Raw genomic sequence first — 26437 nt, 5'->3', positions numbered from 1 at the left:
GTTCCCCTTTAAATTTCCAGGCATGCCACTAAACAAGCGTGGCTCGGAAAGGGGCAGGTAGAAAGCAGCCTCCGTCTTTGACACCACCGCCTTTTCTCCCGGTGGTGTTAAATCTTTCTTCCCCACCTCAGTGAAATCTCGGGCAGGCTTCACAGCATTTCTGATCCCTGACAAAGAAGAGAAAGTCTGGTCTGGTCCGATATCAAAACTCCAGGCTTTTATCTCATTAAAAACTTTTGCTCCTCCAGCCCTTATCTCAATGAGGCCTTCAGCTGGGAAAGGAAGAGTGGTTACTTTCTCTTCTCCTTGTCCCCCACTCCTCCTCTGCCTCGCAGACCCTTGGCATCAGGCAGCCTTCCATTTCATGGTGTTGCCGAGACTCCCATGTTTCGAACCCAGATGCTGCCTCCTATGGAGTGAATGTTGTTGCCCCTCAATCCACATGTTGAAATTGTAGCCCCTAACAGGATGGTATTAGGAGTGAGGCTGTTGTGTGTGGCATTAATGATCGGGTCATGAGGATGGGGGCCCCACGGATGGGATAAGGGCCCTTATGAAAGAGGCCCCAGAGAGCTCCCGCCTCTCTCCACTGTGTGAGGACAGCAAGAAGGGCCAGCTGCAGCCTGCAAGGGAGCAGCCCCGAGCCCAGCCCTGCAGACACCCACCTCAGACTCCAGCCTGCAGCCCAGTGAGGAGTAAATGTCTGCCGCCTCCAAGCCGCTGACTGAGGGCTCCATCACAGCAGCCACAGGTCCCTCCGATGCTGGCTTGTCCCTTCCATGGGACTCCCAGCTTCTTGACTTAGGAGTAGGACTGAGACTGTCTGCAGGGTCACACCCTCGTTCCTCTGTCCCTGTCCCTCCACCCCGAGCAGACTTCTAGGCCACCCCTCTGCAGGCGCCTTTTAGGAGCAGACTCTCATTGAAGGTGGCCCAGTCTGCCTTCTCTTTATGGGACCCACATGGAGCCTGCAGGACAGCTGTGGTGGGAGCAGGGTCAGTGCCAAGGAGCCAGCAGCCCAGCAGTCGTCCCCCTCACCCCGCCGTCCCAGTTTCTCTCTTGGAGGTGGCTCAGGGGAGTCAGAAGCTTGGGAAGGGGTGCTTGCCAGTCTCAGAGTTGGCCCCCAAGGCCCTTCACCTGGCGAAGGGGAGAAAGCAGTAGAGTATGCCAGCAACCCTCCCCTCCAGTCTCCCTCCCACGATTCTCAGCCCTCCCTTCTACGGCCTTTGCAAATCCAGCACCAGGTCACATTTCAGTGTCCAAGCCAGGAATTGTGCTTAGCTATACTTGCAGAGCTTCCCAAAGAGTGGCCTGAGTGCACCACAGAGACGAAACCTGGAGGTGGGGTTCACACTGGTATGAGGCCGTGCCCTGAGGGTCTCATTCTGCCTTTCACAACAGCTGAGCCACTGTTGAGTCCTCAGGATGGTTGCAGAACTCTCGTTTTCCTCTTTGTATTTCAAGCAGGAAAACGGGGAAAGAAGAGGGACAGGCTCCAGGGGTCAGCCCTCCTTCCTCTCCCTTATGTTTTGAGGTATCACAGGACCGAACTCCACGGAAAACCAGGGAAGAAAAGAGAATGGTTATCGGGAAGGGCAGGAGTCTCTACCACAGATAAGCCGGCATCTGGCCCCAGGATGTGAAAGCCCACACTGGGGTCTCAGGGTTGGGGCCTCAGCCAAACTCCAGATGTCAGTGAAAGTCCCATTTTCACATCCCGTTTTCCCAGCATGCCAGATATTTTCATGCACTCCTCTAGACCTGCTTTCTGAAAGGTGGAATTCTTCAAAGATCTGAACCCATGCAACTCACTTGGGTGAGTAAGAAACATCAGATATCTGAGGTTCCACAACTGTAGCCAAGGCTTCCTAAGCTCCACCAAGGGGCTGAGGGGCCGACATCTTCCGGGAAAGGGGAACAGGGTTGGTGTGTTCTATTCCTTTTTATGTGGGTTTTCTCTTGAGGCATAAAATGAGGACCCAAGCTAACGTGCAATCAAAATATTTGTTTTACCTTAGCTAGAATACCTATTTAAAAAATCCCATAATTTTTATATGCATCAAAAGGAAATGCAAACAAAATAAGATAAAGACAATTTTGATATAGTATAATTACAAAATGAGGACATAAACTCTGCAAAAAGGACCTTTGATCTCTGCAGGAAGCCATGAAGATCTCGACTGACCCTGTTAAAGAATGTGGCTCTCACCCATTAATTCTACCGACTGCCCATGAGGAGGAAAATGTCTTGGAATAAAGAAGATTGCCTCCAGGGACTTTCTTTCTTTCTTTTCACCCACTGAAAAAAAAAATCAAGCTTTATTTTGATTTTTAGGCACATATCTTTTACATTTCCGAAGTAAAAACACTTTTTTATTTAAAATAAAGTTATTTCCTTGAGTACAAGTATTCAATAAGGGATTTATTTTTAAAGCCTTCATGAACTTTAATATTCTTTTTTTGTCATGGTAAGAACACTTCACACGAAATCTACCCTCTTAAATTTTTAAGTGTACAATACAGTATTGTTAACTATAAGTACAGTGTTGTACAGCAGAGCTCTGGAACCAGGGACTTAGGCAATAGGTGTTTTCATCCTGATTTTCCTCATAATGATAACACATTCCTGGTTTATTTACACGTTTTAAAAGAAACTGATTCCTAAGGATTTTCTTATGAAATGCCTGCACTTGAGCTGGGGCGGGAGTACTTGTCAGTCTCTTCTCCAGGGAAACATGGGGCCTCAACAGAGAGAAGTAACCAGCCAAGAAGAAAATCAATACGGTGTGAACAACAAAAGATAATAAATCCAGACTAAACGAGGAAAGAAGTAACTCCTGTAGCTATCCTCAGTGAGGGATATCACAAAACTTTTGTATAGTCAGGAATTTACCCATTCCCTCAAAGGTTGAAAAAAAAAATCCTACCAAGCAAAACAGTGCAATCATTGAAAGTCATTTTTGCTTTTGCATACCTTTATTCTTTCATAGTTCCTGATATATCCCCTTTCTACCTTTTCTTGAATCAATTTTGATTATTTTCATTTTTTTTTCAAGGTTTCAAAATGATCAGCACAGAGCTGTCTTCTGCTGTAAACACAGTATCTTCCTCATTTTTACATTGTAAAACGTTTTCTTCCTATGGCTAAATTTTCTATACTGCTGACAGGCTGTGGTCAATAAATTAGGGTGCTCCATGTTTATTGTATCGATCACTTGCCTGTAAAGGAAAAAACAGGGTTTTTTCTCCTACTGTATTATCACCCGACACCCTCAATACTTCACTTCTGACATCAGATGTGTGTGGGTTTTCCCCACACACTAAACAATCCTCTAGGGGACACCAGCTGGGTGTCTCACAATTTAACTCAATTTCGACACCACCTACCTGGAGATTCTGTTAGACCCCGCAGGTTGAGGGCTCAGCACCACAAGTCTGCTCCCACTTCAGATGCCAGTCACCAGCCCCACGTTTTTCCTGTGCTTCCAACTGACCTGCTGTGAATCAGGGTTCCCATGACCTTGCTCCTCATATTTAATAATTTGCCAGGACAAATCAAAGAACTCAGAGAAACAGTTTACTTAACTATTGCCAATTTATTACAAAAAGACCTAAGTATTTATTACAAAAGGTAAGACATAAAAAGGATAAAAGCAATGGGATGAAAAGATATACCATGAAAATATTAACTGAAAGCTGCAGACAAACACAGGCACCACAAGAGATAAAAGGAAATATTATGCGTGGAAAAAGGGATATTGCACAATGATGAAAGAGTCAATTCTGCAAGAAGACATTAATAATCCTAAACATATATGCACCTAGCAACAGAGTTTTAAAACACATGGAGCAGAAACTGACAGGTCTGAAAGAAGAAACAGACAAATCCATTAATACATCTAGAGACTAAATAAGTGGACCTTGGATTTATTCATGAGTTCTTCTAATTTTCTTGTTTTCAAAATTCTGCTTGTAAGGCTATCATTTCCTTTCTCTTGCTTTCTTTAGCTCTGCTTTTAAAAATTAAAAGACTTTAAAAATTGAATTCTTAGTTTATTTTCAGGTTTTTTTTATGTACAATTGAAAGTACTTAAGGCTTTGAATAATTCTCTGAATATAGTTTTAGTTGTCCCCATTTGTTTAAATATGTAGTGTTTTCACAATTGTTGCTTTTTAAACCAATTTTAATTGAAGTCTTATTTTCCTTCAGCCAAGAACATTTTTTCTCCAAGAAGACTGCAGGTACTAGTCAAAGGAAAAAAAATTAGGTAATAATAGACATTAAAGAAGTCTGTTAGATCCACGTCCCTGAATGGAAAACCTAAATAGTTCCAATATGTTATTTCTTTCTAAATAATTGTGATGTCTAATTCAAACTTCACAGGGTAGTTCCAAAGATAACGTGAAAGAATACACTTAGAAAAATGATGGGCATGATCTTATGTTACTAGATAATAATATTATTAAAAGGCATAATATGATGGTGTGATCCTGGCACTAGAATAGCTGAGCAGATAAATGGAAACTGACCTTGTATGTAAGACAAACTTACATGTGATAGAGGTAACACAGAATGCAGGAGCAAGGAAAATAGGAAGAAAGTCTAAGACATCAGAAGAAGAGTCTAGATTGTGCAGTAAATGCTACTGGGATGTTGGCTAACTACTCTAAAAAAAACATAGATGATCACCTTACACCAAAGTTAATTACAGATGGATTAAAGGTTTCCAAGTAAGAAGTGAACCAATAAAATAAATAAAAGAAAATAAATGTGATTACATGAATATAGAAAAGGACTTCTAAGATAAATTTTATTGTTTTTTTCCAAGTAATACATATTCTATGTAAAATCGTAATGTGGCTATTACTAAAATAAAAATTACCCTCAATTCCATAACCCAAAGAGTTCTCTACTAACATTTTAATATAAATCTTTCCAGAGATTATGTATGATTATGTATATAATGCTGTTATAGAGCCTGTCTTAGTCCATTTATATTGCTATAAAGAAATACCTGAGGCTGGGTAATTTATAAAGAAGTGATGTTTATTTGGCGCATGGTTCTGCAGGCTGTATAGCAGGTGTGACTCCAGCACTTGCTCTTGGCGAGGCCTCAGGAAGCTTCCACTCATGATGGAGGTGGGGGGAAGCTGGCATGTCACTTGGTGATAGCATGAGCAAGAAAGAGAGAGAGGAGAGGGAGGTGCCAGGCTCTTCTGAATGATCAGTTCTCATGGAATTCATAGAGCAAGAACTCATTTATTTCCTTGAAGAGAGCACCAAGCCCTTCATGAGGGACTCCTCCCATGACCCAAACCCTCCCACCAGGCCCTCCTTTGCCTCCCTGCATGGCCAGGTGTGGAATCCTGAGGAAGGCTAGGCCGCAGAGGAGCCTTGGACCACTCACTGTCTTCCAGTGCCCTACAGGGCAGCAGGCATTAGAGTTTCTCCCATCCAGATTCCCAAACCCATCTGAGATTCTACCCATCCTGCCTCAGAGGCCTCAGCCCTGAAGCTTCCCCAACCCCACCCAGGCTGCAAATGCCATGCCAGCCATGCAGGAGGTGGAGATCTAACTTCATTCTGATTTTTCTTTCTCCATTCCTTGTTCTTCCCTGCCTGGGCAGACCCCATAACTTCTCTGGTCCTGTAGATGGCAGGGGCAGTGATAGTTACAGTCATCATGGTGCCAATACAGCGTACCAGGGCCACATTAAATCACTAGCCTCTGTTTCAATTCAGTGATCCAGACATCCTCATGCAGGAAGCAATCAGACAGGATTTAGAGCCAGGTCTCCTTCCCCTGCCCTGGGGCCTGCTGCAGACCAGGAAGAACTGAGCGCTCAGCTTCTTTCACTCCTCCATCATGCTAAACTACATTACCTGCTGTGGGGAGCAGGGGACAGAAAGGATTTTCCTTGACTGGGACCATGGTCGTTCTCTGGTTTCTGGAATGTTCCAGGTATTTTGAGCTGACACTTCCTCTTACAGGGCCTTCCGGGGGCTGTTCATCCTAGGGCATGCCTCATATTAACAGCCCCCTTGCTATGACCACTCCCAATTCCTTCTGCAGCCTCGGATCTCTGTGTCTCCTCAAGTTCGGGGCAGCCAGGAGGCTCCCTCAGGCATGTGTCTACCTCCAGTTCAGGGGACATGCTCACTGAATCCTTAGCCCAGCAAATCTTGGAAGCAGAGTGATTTTCCAAACCAGAGCCTTTTCGCTTCGTCTCTACAGGTCACTCAGCCAGCCCTCACCCTCTGTACTTTAATGTGTGATTCAGACAGCGTGCCATGGCATTCCCCAGACTGCAAGGGCAGACGGCAAGCTCTCAGCAGTTTCTTTGATACGATGACAAGATCACACCCCTGCCACACCCCTTGGGCAAGGTGGAAATCACAGCACAGCTCTCTCCGAAGTAATCCTATTCCATATATTTCTCAAAGGTCGATTACTGGTCCTCTTATATCATCAATATGGATGAGAGGTTAAGAGCTGTATAAATGGTTTTTATGACTTTTATTATTTTTCATATAAATTCCTCACACTTTAATGTGTATTTAAGCCACCTGAAGACCTTGCAAAGGTGCAGACTCTGAGGGGGCAGGTCTGAGGTGGGACCAAGATTCCACAGTTTAACAGCCCCTAGATGGTATCTATTGATTGGACCACACATGCACAGCAGAAGACCAGTAGCACTGGCTGCTGCACACTGGAATCGTCTGGAGAGATATAAAAAGCACTGAAGCCTGGAGCCATCCATGGAATCTGATGTCCTTCAACTGGGGCATGGCCCGGTTTCAGGAGTTTGGAAGGCTCCCAGGGGATGGTGCCATGCAGCTGGGGAGAAGTACAGACCCAGGCAGGTACCAGGGACCTGCACTCTGCTGTCTTCGGGCATCAGGCCCCCACTCCTTTTGACTTGCTGTTGCACAGCTTTATTCTACCTGGGCTGATAGGAAAACTGACTGTGGTTGGTGGTATTGACTTCGTGTCCTGAGGCTTTTCGGGTTTTGCTTTGGAAAAACAGAAAAAAATGAACTTTAAATGCCAATCTAGAAAAGAGGAAAAAGGAGAGAAGCAGAAATGATCTGATTTTAAATCTCAAGTGACTGACTTTACCTGGAAATGACCAGATCAGAGTTGCCGCTGTCTGAAGAAAGGGTGTGAGGTGAAATTGAGTACAGATGTAGACAAGGGCAACATGCTGCAAATGTTTGTTATCTGAGGACAAGACTCAAAAATATCACATCTACCAGAATTACATCACTGGAATTATATAAGCATGTTGCACCCATAAGATAAAATGCTTTGTAGGCATAAAAAGGTGCTTTCAAAGAATATGTAATGAGATGAGAAAATGTTAAGTAAAAATTATATATTAAGAACTTCATATACAATATAATTTCAAGTTTTTTAAATAATGTATGTATGTTTATTTGCAGAAAGAAAACGTAAAGGAAATATTCCAAAATATGGACAACAGCGATAAACTTATTAATGATTTTAGCTTTGTTTTTTTCCATTTTTCTGCATGTTTAGGGATTTTCATCTTTTTTTAAAAAAAATGAACATATGTTAATGTTGTAATCAGATAATAGTATAATTAAAAAACAAAATAAGCCAAAGAGGTGAAGGAAGCACCAAGACTGCTGGGGCTGCCTCAAAGCTGAGATCCAAAACTCACGGCGCACAGATGAGAGAAGTTCTCATAAAGAAGATGGGAAGGAGATGCAGAGGGGGGCCAACGAGAAATGATCACCACCAGGACCATTGTATTGGTAGCAGTACTTGCCAGGAGAGGCAGCCATGACCAGCTTGCTCAGCCCCTGCTCAGTCTCATGAGGTTGTGCCTGGAGCCATCCCTTCCCTGGAAATAATGAGCTCAAAAAACACAGCCTGTGTTGGACTCACCACCATGCTTGAGAACACCTTCCTCTGTGGTTTCCTTTTATGTACTTCTTTGGTCTGCTTCAGCGTGTCCGTCATATGGCACCTGGCCAATCTTACTGCCATATCTGTTGCCAGGAGGAAGGAAATGAGGTTATTCACCTGCAGCCTGAGAGGGGCACGTGCAGACCACCTCCCTGCATCGGCTGCAGGACAAGACACCCTGGTCATGGGGAACCAGCACTCCCTAGTGAAATTTCTCAATGTAAGTATTGTTCCATCCAGTGCCTGTGTGAGTTGTGTCTTTCTTGGAGACCCTGACACCTACAAACTGTGCAGTGGGTTGACATCCTGTTCCTGGTGGTAGGCAGCAGGTGTCACCTGTTTTAAATACTAATGGCTATGTGAGCACTTCCTTGGTGCCAGATGCAGTGCTTGGTATCTAACCATCTCTGTGCCATGATGAGGCTGTACTCTTGTTTATCCCTCCCTATTTCACAGTTGGGAAAATTGAGGCAGTAAGCATTGAGTGACCTGGCCGAGGCCATACAGTTCATAGTGCAATGCTGAGACTCAATCTCAAATCTGTCTAGCTTTAGATCCCCAAGCAGGAGAATCTCGAACGGTCTTGCTGCCTCTCCCTCCCTCAAGAGAAAATGGAAATCTCCAGGGTCAACTGAACAAACTCCTCCTTCACATTGTCCAAGTTTGGGCTGAGTTGCACACTGAGCAGCCTCTGGGGCCAGGTAAGGCTGTGTAAGCTTTTGCTTTAATCAGCTCCCAATAGATTGCCTCCCTCGTGCCCCTTCAGTGCTAGTGATTTGTCTCTTGAATTTAAATGGTTTGCTCTCCTAGGAAGCCTCATTCATTCATTCATTCATTGCTTTGTTCATCAATTCATCAAACAACAAGTAAGTCTTATTTTGTGCTGAGTATTGTGAAGGTTCACAATCTACATTATTACCTAACTAGTTAACAAGCCAGGAGTAAAAAATGGAACTTGTAGGTCAAATGACAGAGCAGGAACATATAAAATCCCCCCCAACGTGTACCCCAAAAGTGTGGAGTTACTTGCTATGGTCTAAAGAGTTGTGTCCCCCACCAGAATTCATATGTTGAAACCTAATCTAGTGCAATAGTGTTGAGAGGTGAGACATCTGGGAGGCAATTAGATCATAAGGGCAGAGCCCTCATGAATGGATTAGTGCCCTTATAAAAGAGGCCAGGGAGAACTTTTTTGTTCCTTCTGCCATGTGAAGACACAAAAAAGGCATCAGCTATGAGGAATGGGCCTCCAGCAGACACTGAACCTGCTGGTGTCTTGATCTCGGACTTCCCAGACTCCAGCACTCCAAGAATACGTTTATATTGCTTGTAAACTACTCAATCTGAGGTGTTTTGTTACAGCAGCCCAAATGAACTGAAACAGCATCTAGCTACCTACTTAAGTTTTAAGACCTTAGCTAAGCTCAAAAGCAATAACTGAAATTTCCAGGTGGCAGACACAAACTCAGTACAAGTGAATAAAATTAGAAACACATGACACACAGGCCAGATGCAGTGGCTCATACCTGTAATCCCAGTACTTTGGGAGGCTAAGGTGGGTGGATCACTCGAGGTCTGGGGTTCCAATCCATTCTGGTCAACATGGTGAAACCCTGTCTCCACTAAAAATACAAAAATTAATTGGGCATGGTGGTGGGCATGTGCCTGTAATCTCAGCTACTCAGGAGGCTAAGGCACGAGAATTGCTTGAATGCAGTAGGCAGAGGTTGCATTAAGCAGAGATCACACCATTGCACTCCAGCCTGGGTAACAAAGCAAGACTCCATCTCAAAAAAAAATGAAAAACAACAACTAAAAACACATGACGCACAGGAGCAAGGGCTCCAAGGAAGGGCGCTTAGTGCACCAGCAGAGTCAGAGAGAGGCAGCAGCCCCAGGATGGGGCAGGTTCAGATATGTGATTTCTTGGAGCCTGGAGCCAGATACACCTGACCCTCTGTGGACAAAGATTATGCTTTGGGTTTTAAAGTTAGTATGTTAGAGTAATTTTGTTGTACTTGCAGATATATTTTACATGAAAATGTGCATCTTACTATATTTCTAATATTAAGGAACTCAGCACTTATACAGCTTGGGTTGGTTGTATCTTGCTGGATTAGTGAGGGAAATAGCGGGTTATCAAGGTAAATAAACAACTTTGCATGAACACTTGCCTACTACAAATATTTTAACAAATGTGTTTTCTTATAATAAACATTTTTAATCTCAATGTTACAAGTCAACACTTTTTGAAACTGTTATGACAAAAATTTTAATATTACAGGAAAATGAATATTCTTAGCAAACAGATGTACATAGAAACTCAACTTTCTTAAGGCAAGTCATAAAATAAGTATAGATTGAACTCAAATTTTATGGTAATTGGTATGCAAATATTCCTCAGTATTCTCCTAATCCATCTAACAAGACGTAATGGCTAGCTTATTGCTTGTCTTTTCAAAGCATCTGTGTCCACAGACTCCCATTTTTTTTCCAGGTTCTTCATTAGCTGTTAGGCAAAGCCCATGGCTTCTGCTTCAGTAATATTTCCTAGCCGAGGCTGAACATGGCCTTATTTATTTCTGTTTCTACAACGGGGATCCGAATGTTTTTGCCCAGGAGCTATGGGGAGGCACCAGAACCTACGGGAGCTCTCCGTGGTGCTGGCCATGACTGTAGCTGTGGGCCAAGCTGCCCTTCCTCTAGCCTTGATCTCATCTTGGATACCCTTCATGATTCTAAGGCCAGCATTGATAGTAACTCAGATTCTGGCTTAATCGTCATGGCCTTGACTCCTATCCTGGCATTTGCTCTGTCCTGAACGCTTCCTGTCCTTCTTTACTCTGAAGAACACTGATTGCCACTGTGCTCCTCCTGGACCCATTTAGCCAGTACCTCCCTTTCTGCTCACTCTTGTAGCCCCTCCCTGAAGGTTCACCAGAATTTTCAGGGCTCCTCTATGGCAAGTTCCCTCCAAGGGCTATTTTCTTTCCTTCTTTTTCAGACCTTTCCATCTTTTCATATCGCATCAGCAAGTCGCTCCATTCTTCCATGTCCTAGACCAGAGCCAAAGGCTGAGCTAATATTGTTCTGTGTCAGTTCTGAGTCCCATATCTGAGTCTCACCTCTCCAAATAAACTGGGTTTTTGGGACAGGGCACCTCTCCTCCCCACATCCTCTTGCTGTGGTTGGCACAGAGCTGGACACACTGGGGGCTCTGGCTGCACAGACTGATTAGATCGTTGATAACTAATTGCTAATGGCTAATTCTAACCTGGCATGAGGGGCTGAGCAGAGGCTGCAGTCTTCTCCACCTCCCTCCACCTGCAGGAGTCTCTGTCTGTCTTGGGCATGGATACTGTGCTGCCCAAGTGTGTAAATTAAGCAATAATAGAGCTACAGAAGCATAAGCCCTCAATGATGGGGAATGTGTTTGTCTGCTAAGAAGCAATTTCAGCGAAAATTAACTCCATTTCAACGGAAAGAGTGAGGCTTGGCATAAGCTGGCCAGTCCCAGAGGACAATAAAATTACTTTGTCAAAGCTCTGCTTGCTTAAATTAACCAAGCAAGCACTCCAGGATCCTGGCTAGATACAGCAAGTAACTAGGTTTTAATGAACAAAAATAGCTTCTTGGATAAATGAGAAAAATAAACCACAGCCTACCTCCAGCACAAGTACACACGGTGGCTGTCTCAAGGACACTCCCCCAAGGTTATGCATGGCCACAGCATAGCATCCTGTGCAGTGTAGTACCATCTACACTGTTGGCATTGGCTGTGCATCCTTGGGACTTGTTCTTGGTCAGTGATGTCCTATCTGCTCTATCTATGCTGGCTTTGCCCTTGAGGAATACATTGGCCATAGTGTCCTGGGCAGCGAATCCTTTTTGGTTTTAGCCTCATGACTATGGACTGGCCACCCAAGTCCTGGGAAACACTGGCCATTTCCCCCGTGACTGTCTTTTTGGACAGCTACATCCAGAACAGTTGCCCATCTTCATCTTATCTTCTATACTGTGTCCTTAATCCAGCTTGCCCGGTCAGCTGTGTTCTGAACAACTTCTGTACTGATCATGCCATCTAGATCTATGACACTAGCTGGCTGTGCTTTGGCCTTAGATGTCTAGGTCCACCTGATTAGGCTATTGATGACTGTGTTCTGACTGACCACATATTGGAAAGTTGTCTATATAGATTAGTAAAACATCTGGTCAAGCCCCTCTCCATGTTAAATTTTTTCTGATTACTCATCATGTACATCTATATGAGTCAGAGTTCCATAGAGAAGTAGAATTAGTAAGATGTGTATGTGTGAGAGAGAGAGAGAGAAAGAGAGAGAGAGAGAAAGAGAGAGAGAGAGAGAGAGAGAGAGAGATTTATTAGTACTAGGATATATTATTTATATGTATATTATTAAAGGATCATTAACTAGGAAATTTATTGTGAGGAATTGGCTTATATGGCTATGAGGACTGCTGGCAAATCTGGAATCCACAGGGCAGGCCCTCAGGAAGGGCCAGCTGGAAACTGCAGCAAGCACTGAAGCTGCTGTCCACAGGTAGACTTTTCCTGTTCCTCAGAGAAACTTTGGCTCTGTTCTCAAAGTTTTCCACTGATTTGATGAGGCCTATGCAGCTCATTCAGGATTATCTCCTGTACATAAAGTCAACAGATTGCAGACGTTAACCACATCTACAAAAGGCCTCCCAGCAGCACTGGGGCCTGCGTGTGACTGAATTACTGGGCATTTCATGCTACCGCTGGTCCCCTTGTTACAAAGATGGGTCTCCTTATTGTTCAACTGGATAAGGTAGAGTCTTCTGATGCTTGATAAGGACAATTTTGTCAGCCATGGATGGAGGAGGGACCTGGGGTTTTGATCAGCCCCTCTCCCTCCCTGACACACCCACTAAGCATTGTCCATATGTATATGACTTTAGGGATGTTTGGTGTCATTGTTGGTGAGCACCCTGGTCTCCAAGTCGAATTTTCTGTCTGAACTTTCCTTCCAGGTATATCATGTGGCTGTGTCCTGCCCACACTTCTGGGAACAATTTAGAAAGAAGGTGGACTATGTTCTTAGCACACCTCTGACACAGAGAGCCAAGCTTGCCTTCACAGCATGGCGACGTTTGTATTTGTGGCTCTGGTGCAGTGAATACCACAGCCATAGAGGAATCTGAGTCTGTCCACTGCCTGCAGTTCCCTCCTCTCCTCCACCTCCATTCACTCATTTATTTGTTCATTCACTCATACAGTGAACACTGTCATGTGGCCACCACAAGCCAGGCCCTGCTCTAAGCCCTGGAGACCCAGCAGTGAACAGAGTACAGAAACGCCTGCCCTCAGGCTTCCATTCTCCCAGGGAAAGGGAGTTCATGAATGAATGAGATCTGCCTGGAGGTGAGAAATGCTGTGGAAAATCGTAAAGCACCATTTGAAGGACAGAGGATACCTGTGGAATGATCCCCCCATTAAGCAGGGTGGTTAGAGTATGTCTCTTGAGAAAGGAACATTTCAACAAGAAGGGGAAGACAAGAACCAAGCCATGCTGTTATGAGGTAGGCTGGGGACATTCCAGCCAGAGTCTAAGGCTGGTGAATGTTTGGCACAGTTCAGGGACAGTGGGGCTGGGCCAGTTTAGACTGCATGAAGGAGAGAGAGAGGGACAGCTGGGGAAGAGGAGGTCAGAGAGACAGAGCAGACAGGGTTTGACAGCCACTGTGAGCCTGGCTCTGCTCTGAAGGAGACGGGAGCTATAAGAGTGTGCAGACACTGGGATGTGTTCCCTTCGGACAGAGCTGCTTAGTACCTGGTCAGGATTGTTGTCTGCCAAGAACCCCAGCCAATCTGTCCCCAGGCATCACACTCTGCTGAAAGGAGCTGCCTCTGCCAAGGCTCCCTATCCCCTGGAAAGTGCAGGGCTGAAAGGCTCAGCCCCTTCCCCTCAATATGGGACATGTTCTAAGCCCACTCCAGCCCCAGAGCTTGGTGAGTCTCTCAGAGGCCTTCAGTGAAACCACACTGCAACCAGCCTCCTCTGCCCAGTTCTCTGGCCTCCTGAGGAGGCTCCCCTACTCCCTGTGCTGCCTTCCATACCAGGGGCACAGCACCCTGTGCTCTTAGGAATGCATTGATTTGGTCTTTAGTGTTTCCTGCACACCACTCCACCTGCACTCTGTTCAGCACACATCTCTGAGTGACAGTGTGTGATTACTCCTTTTCTTAGGGTAAGGACCAACAGTGATCTCCCTGCTACGGTGTATTTCTGGGTGTTCATGCTGGATTTCCCCACTCACAGAAGCAGACTCTTACTGTAAGGGAATTGGGATAACTCCCCCACAGAGATTCCATTTAACAGGTGGTATTGAGAACAGGAAATGACTGTACCACAAGGACTTACCACCTCTCCCACCTTCACTATGACCATAGCTTGCATGCTACCCACTTCTTGGTGGAGAAAGTGCAGCTGGCAATAAAAAAAAAAAAAGAAAAGAAAAAAGAAAGAGGCAGGTTCTGATTAGAGACATGCCTGCAGCCCCACACAGCCACTCCTGTGAACTGTCCTGGCAGGCCTCCAATATGCTGCTCCCACAGAGAAGTCTATCCTGAAGTGCTTACAATATACAAACAATAGATCACATTAATAAGAAAAGATAAGCAATCAAATAGGAAAATGGCCAAAGGATATGAATTTCCTGAAGAGGCAGTAGATAGGCCAACTGCCATAAGAAAAGATGCTCAACCTTACGAGTAACCAAATTAAATGCAAAATTAAATTAACCACAAGATTTTTTTTTAGTTTATTTATTTTACTTTAGGTGCGTACTCTATCTGGCATTTCTCCCCATGTTATTCTTCCCCAGCCTCCTCTCCCTCCCTACCCTCCGCTGTCTCTTAATTCATCTATGTAACTGGCAAAAAATAGTTTGATAATCTCATTGCTGTCAAGGTGAAAGGAAATGGTTTGTTCTTGTGCCCTGCGAAAATGCATGTGTCTCAGGGCCCAGCAACTTATGTTCTTAACATCTTATGCTCATGCAATAGACTATTGTATAATTTAAAAATTGAACTTAAATCTACATCTAACCATATCAACATGGAAGAATGTTTTTGAGGTCTGGAAGGACACCATCAACTTCATAAGAGTAATTGCTTTGAGGAATGCACGAGAGTAAGCGTTGGTCAAAGAGAATTTGGGATTTATCTGGAATCTTTTGATTGCCTTAAAAGAACATCTGATGTATTTCTTGTATAATAAGAAGGTAACATTTGAAGTCTGTCTTGGGCATACGTTTTCCTCCCCCACTGTCTTGTCTTCTGACCTCAAGCAGGAAGCTTCTCTGCATTCAGCACCAGTTAAGGTACAGTATCCTCATACCCACCATCTATTTTATGAGACACTCAAGGCTCTTCAGATCATGCCCATTTTTGCCCTGCCAACCACCCCACAGACCAGCATGGAGCACATCTAAAAATACTTCAGACCATGCCACTAGCTATTGCTGGGGAACAAACTGCCCCAAAACTTCATGACTTAAAACAATCACCAATTATTTTTGCCACACACACTGGGGATTTGTCTGGGAAATGCTTGTGGTTTGGGCCAGGTCTGTCTGAACCTGGCTGACTCTCTCTGTGCCTGTAGTCAGTGAGTGGGGGACCAGGCAGCTGGCTGGCTTGCAGTGGCCTCACTTCCATCAGCTGGAGCAGCAGGAGTAGCAGGCCCTGGCTGGCTCACTCTCTGGTGGGCTGGCCCAGGGTTGTCCAAGCGACAGGCACAGGCATCCAAGAGCAAGTGGAGTGAGTATAGCCTCTTGAAACCTAGCTCAGAGGTGGCACTCTATAGTTCCCATCACATTATGTTGGCCAAGTCTTGGCTCACAGGATAGGAAAATAGACTCACCTCTTCATGGGAGGTGCTGCAAAGTCACAAGCAAAAGGCAAGGCTTCAGGCAGGAGTGAAGAGTAGTAACCATTTGTTTCAACCAACACTAAGAAGGCCACGCTCCTTGACCATGTTGTTGGCCCGCATCCCTCATGACCTCCCAGTGAGCACACACCCATGCATTTATTAATCTAGAATACACCCTGTGACAGCTGCTATGGCTTCCACCCCTGCAGTGTCCTGGGCTGGTAGGCCTAAAGGTGTTAAAAAACCACTTAAGAAAGACCAACCAGGACATTCTCAAGGGGAGCAAGAAAAATGTAATATTTTTTTGCAGACCTCACACCAGGTCGTTGCAGCAGATGTCAGGAGCCTCCATCCTGCTCACCCTACCTCCCCATACACAAACCTTCTCAGGAGAAGCAAGAGAGCTCTCCAGAGTGGATGGAGGGACTCTCCTTTAATGCCATGGCATATGACCTCTGCACTCCCTCTACCATCTGTGTGCACCCTGTCTCCTACTCTTGCTGTACCTGGCTGCCCTCTATCCAGGAGCCAAGTGGGGAAGCTGCATGTGCTTTCCTAGCAGGCCTGTCACATCACCTTGGCCAGCGGCTGCTCCAGAAGGACCTCGACTGAATTGCAGCTAGCTAGGGTAACCCCCAACCAGCCTTGAAGTTCATCCCAGTTCTCAGGGCCGGCCAGCAGAGAAGCCCATACTGCAGATCCAGGGAAGGCAGCCCCCAAAGGAGTCCATGCCCAGTTCCAGTCTTATTGCTCTGGGCAGCCCCTCCTGCCATACATTTCAATTGACTGTTCTCTGCCATTTACAGATCAATTTCTCCCCACTTGGCCCACTCAGTGCTGCCATGGAATTGACTAGGATGGCTAAAAGTACACCTTAGTGAGAAACACCAAATGCTACCCTCCAGCCTTTCTAGAACAAGTTCCTTCAGTCACTCCATGGTTAAGATTTGACCTTATGAGTCAGATTTGAAAGGAACTCGCAAGGCCCTCTGGACTGGCCAGGGAGGATGCCTGGATCTAGAAGCCCTGCCTGCCGTTATCTCTGCCACCCATTCCTCATGTGTCCTGAGTTGACGCTTGCACATGGGAGGCACTTTGGGCCTTGCATGGACCTTCCACTCATGGCCCAGGAAGCAATCTTGGGTGTAAAAGACTGGAGTCATGTGCCAAAAACCAGGACTTGGGTTCAAATCCCAGCTCTACTGCTTATTTGCTGTGTGACCTGTAACAACTGTCTTTATCTCTCTGGGTAAAAAATTGGTGTGAGAGGAAAGTGCCCAATAAGTATTTGTGACCTCTAGATATAACTGTAAAGTCTCCATCTGCCATGAATTTCCTTTAAATCAAGGTTCCATGACTTCCAAAAGTTTGGGAATCCCTGGTGTAAACCCACAGTTTCTTTTTATAAGTTTTTATAACAGCAAGTCCTGCTTGCTGTTCAAAACATGAATTGCAGAAAGGAAAGGTGAAAAGAGAAATAGCCCAGAGGGAAAAAAAATCTGCAGCATTAGGGCAAATTGCTGGGTGACAGCTTTGAAATGAAGCCACAGGGCTGTTAATTGCATTCACTTTGCCCCAGGGCCTGTGCTCTTCTCTCTTCTCTGGTTTGGGATCAATGTGAGGGATGGCGAATGGGATTAAGGAAGGCAGACTTTGATTAGGCCATCAGACAGGTAAAAAGGTATTGAGCTGACTCCAAGTGACTTGTCACTAGATACAATTAACTAGTGCAATTCTGTATGTGTGTGTGCATGGGTGTGTATGCGTGTGTTCTTTGCTTATTTGTCTCTCTCCTCTCTCCCTCTTTCTTTTGGCTTCTACTTTATACCATTTGATAAAGCACGTGAATTCACACAAAAAACTTACTAGGGACTACCTCTCAGAATCCAATGTTGAACATGTAACCAAATTTCCATAATGGTGGACTTTGGGGCCTCTGTTCTTTCATATATGTTTACTGAAAATCTACTCTGTGCTGAGCAAATCTTACAGATGATAGAGATAGAGCAGGGAACAAAACAGATGGTGCTGCTGTCCTTATGGTGCTTCTGTACCCTGAGACCCAAACAGGCAATTGACAAAGAGTAAACATCTCACATCAAGTAGTCATGAGCAATATGAAGAAAGTATTTAGGGCAAGAGGATGGAGAGTGAAAGGGAAACTATTCCAGATAAGGTGGTCATGGTAGCTCACAGTGCACTCAGTCAGTGAGCATTTCCCAAGCACCTACAGCGTGTTTATCTCTGGATGGGAGCTCTGGGGAATTCTAGAGAAGAGACACGAGCCCTACTCTACAGCTTTGTTGGGGAAGCAAAGCTCGTGTACCCAAGAGTGAGAGAAGTCTGAGAGAGAACACCTGGTCAGACTGTGTGGGTTAAATGTAAGACTACACACAGGAGAGGAAAGCCAACAGTGCATTTTTTAAGTTTGGAAATTGGAGGAAAGAGGGTAACACTGATGAAACAGAGCAGCTGGAAAAAGAGAGTCCTTTTTTTCTCCTGTACAGAGGGTAAAGGAGAACTTAGATTTAAATGTATTGAGCCAGAAGTGAAGGTGGTTAGCAATTGCTGACATAGCCCTAGCTATGGATGAGCAGCTGCAATTCTGGCACAGACTTAGAGATTTATAAGCATCTTATCATGTTAGGGTTGCTCAAGTTTGTGAGAAAACTGGGATTAAATCAAGCAATAATTATTGGCAAACAATCTAAGTTAATGAATGATGCACATAAGTGTGCCTGAGGGTTTCATTTCTTTAAATCTTGTTCTAAATGGTGATTTTGATATGGGCCAAGCCCTGCATCAGGCACTTCACATGCATAATCTCTTAATCCCTGTTACAAAAGCTGAAGTAGTACTATTATTATTCTTATTTTGTAGAGAAAGAATTTGAGGTTTGGAGCGATGACGTAACTTGCCAATGCTCTTTTCCTTAATTGAGTAAGAACCCATTGAATACTTAACAGACACAGTTAGCAAAACACAGGACCAGGATTCAGACCTAGCTCTGTCTGATTCTAAAAACATTGTTCTGATCCATTGCACTAAACCTGTTTTTCATTAATAAGCTTCATTTAAAAAAATACAGTAAACACTTATGCTGAGCTAAACTCACATAATTCTGCTTTGTTTTGTAACAAGCAAGAATTATAGAAGAATGTCCTATAATTCAGGGTGAATGTGGCATGGTGATCTATTGCCCCCAGTAGCAGGCCTGGTGCTGGTAAAGAAACTGCAGCTTCTGGATTTTTTACTTTTAAGATGCAAAGCTGAAGCGTGATAGCAGATATACCTCTGCTTTGCTTGAGATAGGCACCTTTCTCATAGAGTTTGTGACAAAGTGGCTTGCTCAGGAAGGAGGGCTACAGAGGCTGGCCAAGTGGAAATTTGGGTAAATACAATAAAATGTAGCAGGATCACAGAATCTCCTACCCCAATACCTAGTGAAACAAATTAAAATAGTAAAAACAAAAGGGAAAAATCTATTTAAAAAGTAAAAATTGATTAGCAGAAAATACAGAAACCATGTCATGAAATCACTTTTACTTGCCCATGCCCTTGTAGGTAGACTCACCAAGCCCAGTGTCACTGCAGATCTTGAAACAATCTTGTAACGGCTCCAGTTCCTCTCCACTGTTGTCTCAAAGCACTGTTCATCAGCCCAAGGGCCAGAGGGAGACCTGCTTGTCTGTACCACCAGAGACAAGCCCACAGACCTTAATCTCAGCTGTGGACTCTTAAACATGTTTATAACTCAGTTCCAGCCCTTCTCAGCCATGACCTGAGGCCAGTACTGCCTGCAGACTCCACTGCAGACCCAACAGCATCCACATGACTCAGGTGAAATCCCACTTGGCGACAACCCTAGAAGCAGTCTCATGAGGTCAGGGACCCAGTGGGAGGTCTTCATCTGCCAACACTAGTCTATAAAGACTAAAGAGGTGTTTCCTCTTTCAAATTCCTAGACACCAACACAAGGCTACACAGATGACAAAGAATGAAGCAAGTATGACACCACCAAAGAAACTAATAAAGCTTTAGTAGTTGGCCCCAAAGAAATGAACATCTATAAACTGCCTGAAAAATAATTCAAAATAAACATCTTACAGAAGCTCAGTGAAAGGCAAGACAATACAGACAACTAAATGAAATAAGAAAAACAATGCATAAACAAAATGAGAAGTTTAATAAAGAAATAGGAGTCATTAAAAAGAACCAAACAGAAATACTGGTGCTAAAGAATATAATGAAAGAACTAAAAAATACCAGAGAGTTTCAACACCAGACTCAATCATGCAGAATAAATAATTTGTGAACCCAAAGACAGGTCATTTGAAAATAGCCAACAAGAGAAACAGAAAGAAAAATGAAGAAAAAAGAGTGAAGCATAAGAGTCCTATGGGACACTATCAAAAGGATAAATATACAAATTATGGGAATTTCAGGAAAAGAGAGAGAGAAAGGGACAGAAAGCTTATTTAAATAAATACTGGCTTTAAAAGAAAAAAATTTCCAAATCTTGAGAGAGACATCCAGATCCATGAAGCTCAAAGAATCCCAACAAAAATCAACCCAAAGAAGAATATCCCAAGGTACATTCTAATCAAATTGTCAAAAGACAAAGAGAATCCCAAAAGCAGCATAAGAAAAGAGATTAATCAATTACAAGGAAACCTGCATAAGGCTGTCAGTGGACTCCTCAGCAGAAAACTTGGAAGCTAGCTGGGAATTAGATAATATCCTTAAAGTATTGAAGAAAAAAACCTGCCAACCAAGAACACTACACTCAGCAAAGCTTTCATTTCTGAAGAATAGAGTCCCTCTATTCTTTCAATGTTCATATCTAAAGGATAAAGTCCCTCAGATTTTATTTGTCTGAGACAATTTGGTTTGCCCCAGATGAATAAGGGACTTTATCTCCATGAGATTTGCCTTATAAGAAGTACTATAAGGCAAAAAAAAAAAAAGAAAGTATAATACTTACTAGTAAAAATAAATATGTAGTCAAATTCAGAATATTCTAATGCTATAATGATGACATATAAGTCACTTTTAACTCTACTGTAAAAGTTAAAAACAAGACTATTTGAAAACCCATAGATTTAGTAATTGGTTAATGGATACACAATATGAAAAGATGTAAAGTATGACATCCATAGCATAAAACAAGGGTGAGCAGTGAAAAGGTAAAATGTAGTGTTTATATGCAATTAAAATTGTTATAAGATCAAAATAGATATTATAACTATATGATATTTTAGGTAAGCTTCATGGAAACCACAATGAGAAGACCTGTAGTAGATACATAAAAAATAAAGAGAAAAGAATGAAATCATATGGATAAAAAAAAAATCAACAGATCACAAAGGATGACAGCAAGAGAGAAAGGAGCAAAAGAACTACAAAACAGTTCAAACACAATAAACAGAATGGCAATAGTAAGTCTTTCCATATCAATAATTACTTTAAATATAAATGAGTTAAATTTTCTAATCAAAAGACACAGTATGGCTAAATGAATTTTAAAAACAACAATTAATATCAAACAACATTCTGACCACAAGAGACTCATTTTAGCTTTAAGAACACATAGAGACTGAAAGTGAAGGGATGGAATAGATATTCCATGCCAATGATAACCAAAAGAAAGCAGAAGTGCCTCTACTAATACAAGACAAAATAGACCTTCAGTCAAAACCTGTCGCAAGTGACAAAAAAGGTCACTATATAATGATAAGGCTGTCAATTCATGAAGAGGATACACCAATTGTAAATATTTGTGCACTCCACATTGGAGGCTCTAAATATATGAAGCAAATATTAATAGAGTTGAAGGGAGAAATGGACAATATAGAAATACTAGGGGACTTCAATACTTTACTTTTAACAATAAATAGATCATCCAGACAGAAAATTAATAAGAAAACAGTGGCCTTAAATAACATGTAAACTTAATGGACCTAACAGACATTTATAGAGCATTCCACACAACAGCAGTGAAATATATTTCATTCCCAAGAACACATGGAACATTCTCTGGGATAGATCATATGTTGGGCCACAAAATTAAACAACACGCTACTGAACAACCAATAATTGGAGAAGAAATAAAAAGGGAACTCAAAAAGCATCTTGAGACAAATAAAAATGGAAACACAACATACCAAAACTTATGGTATGCAGCAAAAACATTTTTATGAAGCCATCATTTTTTTTAATTGCATTTTAAGTTTGGGGGTACATGTGAAGAACATGCAAGATTGTTGCATAGGTAGACACATGGCAGTGTGATTTGCTGCCTTCCTTCCCCTCACCTATATCTGTCATTTCTCCCCATGCTATCTCTCCCCACCTCCCTGCCCCCGTCCCTCCCCTATTTCCCCCCAATGGACCCCAGTGTGTAGTGCTCCCCTTCCTATGTCCATGTGTTCTCATTGTTCAACACCTGCCTAGAGTAAATGCCTATTTTTTAAAAAAAAATCTCAAGTAAACACCCTAACTTTACACCTCTAGGAACTAGAAAAAGAAGAAAAACTAAAACCCAAAGTCAACAGCAGGAAGGAAATAAAGATTAGAGATGAAATAGAAAATATAATGACAATAGAAAAGATCAATAAGACTAAGAGATGCTTTCTGGGAAAAATAAAGTTGAAAATGTAGCTAGACTAATCAAAAAGAGAGAGAGAGGAGTCAAATAAACAAAGTTTTAAATGAGACTGGAGATATTACAACTGATGCCACAAAAATACAAAGATGCTAAGAGACAACTATGAACAATTATGTACCAACAAATTTGATAACTTAAAAAAATTAATAAATTTCTAGACACATGCATTCAACTGAGACTGAATCGAGAAGAAATAGAAAAGCTGAACAGACCAACAACATGTAAGGAAATTGAATCAGTAATGTAAAACCTCCCAACAAAGAAAATTCCAGGACCAGATGGCTTTATAGGCAAATTCTACTAAGCATTTAAAAAAGAATTAATGCCAACCTTTCTCAAACTCTTCCAAAAAACTGAAAATAAGGGAATACTTCCAAATCCATTTTATGAGGCCACCAGTACCATTATACCAAAGCCAGCTAAGAACACAACAATAAAATAAAATTACGGGCCAATAACCCTGATGAACATAGATGCAAAAATCCTTAACAAAATACTCACAAACAGAATTCAACAACATGTTAAAGATATCATTCATCATGAGTAAGTGGGATTTATCTGTGGGATACAAGGATGGTTCAATTTATACAAATCAATAAATGTGATACACCACATTAATCATATGAACATCTCAATGAATGCATAAAAAGTGTTCAACAAGGCCAGGCATGGTGGCTCATACCTGTAACCTCAGCACTTTTGGAGGCTGAGGCAGGTGGATCATCTGAGGTCAGCAGTTCAAGACCATCTTGGCCAACATAGTGAAACCCTGTCTCTACTAATAATACAAAAATTAGCTGGGCATCCATCATTGTGCACACCTGCAATCCCAACTACTCAGGAGGCTGAGGTGGGAGAATCACTTGAACCCAGGAGGCAGAGGTTGTAGTAAGCTGTGATTGTGCCATTGCACTCCAGCCTAGGTGACAAGAGTGTTCAAAAAAAATTAACATTCTTTCATGATTTAAAAAAAAAAAACACCTCTCAACAAATTAGGTTTAGAAAGAATGTATCTTGACATAATAAAGGCCATATATGACAAGCCCAAATTAATATCACATTTAAGGGTGAAAAGCTGAAAGCTTTTCCTCTAAGAATAGGAACAATACAAGGATGCCCACCCTTGCCACTTCTATTCCACATGGTACTGAAAGTCCTAACCAAAGCAATAAGGCAAGAAAAAGTAATAAAAGGCATCCAAATCAGAATGAAAAAAGTTAAATTGTCTGTTCCAGTTGGCATGATTTCAGATGGCATGATCTTACATATAGAAAACCTTAAATGACTCCACCCCAAAACTGTTAGAATAAATTTAGAAAACTTGTAGAATACAAAATCAAAATACAAAAATCAGTTGTATTTCTATATATCAACAATAAATTGTCTAAAAAATAAGAAGAAAGCAATCTGATTTACAATGACATCACAAATAATAAAATACTTAGGAATGAATTTAATCAAAAAAAATTGAAAAATCTCTACACTGAAAAGTGTAATACATTGAGGAAATAAATTGAAGAAGACATGAATAAATGGAAAGATAGTTGGTACATGCTTTGGAAAAATTAATATTGTTAAAATGTTCAAACTACCCAAGCAATCTACAGATTCAATTCAATACCTGCAAGGATCCCAGTGTCATTTTTCACAGAAAGGGAAAGAAAACTCTTAAAATTTGTATGGAACCACAAAGACCCCAAAGAGCCAAAACAATCCTGAGGGAATAAAAACAAAGCTGGAAGCATCACAGCACCTGATTTCAAAATATACGAAAAAGCTATAGTAATCAAAACAGCATGTAAGTGGCATAAAAAGAGATACAGATGCCAACGGAAAGAATAGAGATCCCAGACATAACTTCATGCATTTGTGGTCAATTGATCTTTGACAATGTTGCCAAGAACATAAAATAGAGAATGAACAGTTTCTTCAGTAAATGGTGCTGTGAAATCCACATGCAAAACAATAAAATTAGATCCTCATCTCATACCACATACAAAAATCAACTTAAAATGAATTAAAAACTTAAATGTAAGATCTGAAACTGTAAAACTGCTAGAAGAAAACAGGGGGAAAGCTCCAAGATCCTGGTCTGGAAAATGATGTTTTTTGGATATGGCCCCAATGGCACAGGAAACAAAAGTAAAATAGATCAAAGAAATTGCATTGAACTTAAAAGCTTCTGCACAGCAAAGGAAACAATCAACAGAGTGAAGAGACAAGCTATGGAATAGGAGAAAATATTTGCAAACCATATATCTGATAAATGGGTTAATATCCAAAATACATAAGGAATTCAAATAACTCTATAGCAAGAAAACTAATAGCTTGATTTAAAAATGGCTGAAGGACCTGAATAGACATTTCTCAAAAGGGACATAAAAATTGTCAAGAGGTGTATGAAAAGTACTCAACATCACTAATCATCAGGAAAATGCAAATGACAACTACCATGAGATATCATCTCACACCGTTAGAATGGCTATTATAAAAAAGACAAAAGATAACAGGTGCTAGCAATGATATGGAGAAAAGGGAACCCTTGTACACTGTTGATGGAATGTAAATTAGTACAGCCATTATTGAAAATAGTTTAGAGTTTTCTCAAAAAACTAAGAATAGAACTACCATTTGATCCAACAATCTCATTTCTAGGTATATACCCAAAGGAAGTGAAATCAGTATGTTGAAGAGATATCTACCCTCATTCATTGTAGCACTGTTCACAATAGCCAAGATATGAAATCAACCTAAGTATCCATCAACAGATGAATAGATAAAGAAAACATGGAAAATAGACACATGGTACAATGCAGCCCTTAAAAAAAAGAAAAGCCTGCCATTTGTGACAACATAGATGAACCTGGAGGACATTGTGCTAAGTGAAATAAGTCAGTAACAGAAAAACACATACTACATGACCTCACTTATATGTGGAATCTAAAAAGTTGACCATATAGAAGCAGAGAGAAAAATGGTGATTGCTAGGGACTAGGGGATGAGGAGGATAGGGAGACATTGGTCAAAGAGACAGGATAAATAAGTTCTGGAGATCTATTTTACAGAATGGTATATAAGGTGCATTATTAGTTAATAATAATGTATGTACACTTGAAAATTACTGAAAGTAGATCCTGAATGCACTCAGTCCCACCCCCCCCCCCCCCGCCAAAATGATAAGTATGTGAAGTGATCAATAAGTTAACTGGCTCAATTTAATCCTTTCAAAATGCATACTTATATCAAAACATCACTTTGTACACTACATAGTCCCATGAAAAATAAAATCAGGTCTCAGGCCATCCTGAGCTGGTCCCCTGCCATTCAAGTCCATGCAGTCCTGAGCCTCCTTGGCAGCCTCTGATCTAGACGTGGTCAGGTTGACAGGCCTCAGGTGGTGTCTGGAACAGATGAGCTTGTGGCTGGACCAGGCCCTGTGTAGCTGCACTGGATGAAGTGAGTAGAGTGTGGTGGGGCTGAGGGGCTTCCAAGCCTTGCTGCATGCAGGAGAAGCTGGAGTCCAGCAGTCACTGGGGGGCACACTCAGCTGAGGAGTGACTCCCATCTCACATTTCATGGACTCTCAGAAGAGGGAATAGACCAAAGAAGCTTCCCACAGCCACATTCAGGCCCTCAGCCTGCAGAAAGTAGGATAGAAGAAAATACCAGGCTTTTCAGAGGGAAAAGAGGTGAGTTGCAGGAAGACAAGGAGAGTTGAGACAGAGAGGCTGGGTATTGGCTTGTCACCCTCCGTCTGTGTGTCAGTTGGGCTAAATTTTTGGCTGCAAGCAGCCGAAAACCCAATTTAATGTGGCTTAGCTAAGAGAGTTTATCACCCTCCCCAGTAGGATGATAGGAGAAGCCACAGGTCCCAGAGCCTTCCACCTTTCTCCTTTGTCTTTCTCAGCACGTTTCCTTCA

The 26437-nt window shown here is 42.3% G+C and overlaps 1 long non-coding RNA gene across 1 annotated transcript in view; it reads right to left on the bottom strand.

Moving 5' to 3' along the window:
• Window positions 1-12192: 12192 nt before the first annotated feature.
• The window catches only part of LOC104650267 (uncharacterized), a 66360-nt gene continuing 52115 nt past the window's right edge, over window positions 12193-26437 (bottom strand). Inside the window, exons 4-6 of the long non-coding RNA XR_743934.3 lie at window positions 18045-18050; window positions 14339-14551; window positions 12193-12588 (exon numbers count right to left, since the gene is read on the bottom strand). This is a non-coding gene — a long non-coding RNA (uncharacterized LOC104650267). The remainder of the gene's footprint in view (window positions 12589-14338; window positions 14552-18044; window positions 18051-26437) is intronic.

The sequence above is a fragment of the Saimiri boliviensis genome, chromosome 8, assembly GCF_048565385.1.
Source record: "Saimiri boliviensis isolate mSaiBol1 chromosome 8, mSaiBol1.pri, whole genome shotgun sequence".
Lineage (NCBI taxonomy): Eukaryota > Metazoa > Chordata > Mammalia > Primates > Cebidae > Saimiri > Saimiri boliviensis.
Note: the sequence above shows the minus strand (reverse complement) of the source record. Positions and strands in the feature narration are given on the sequence as shown.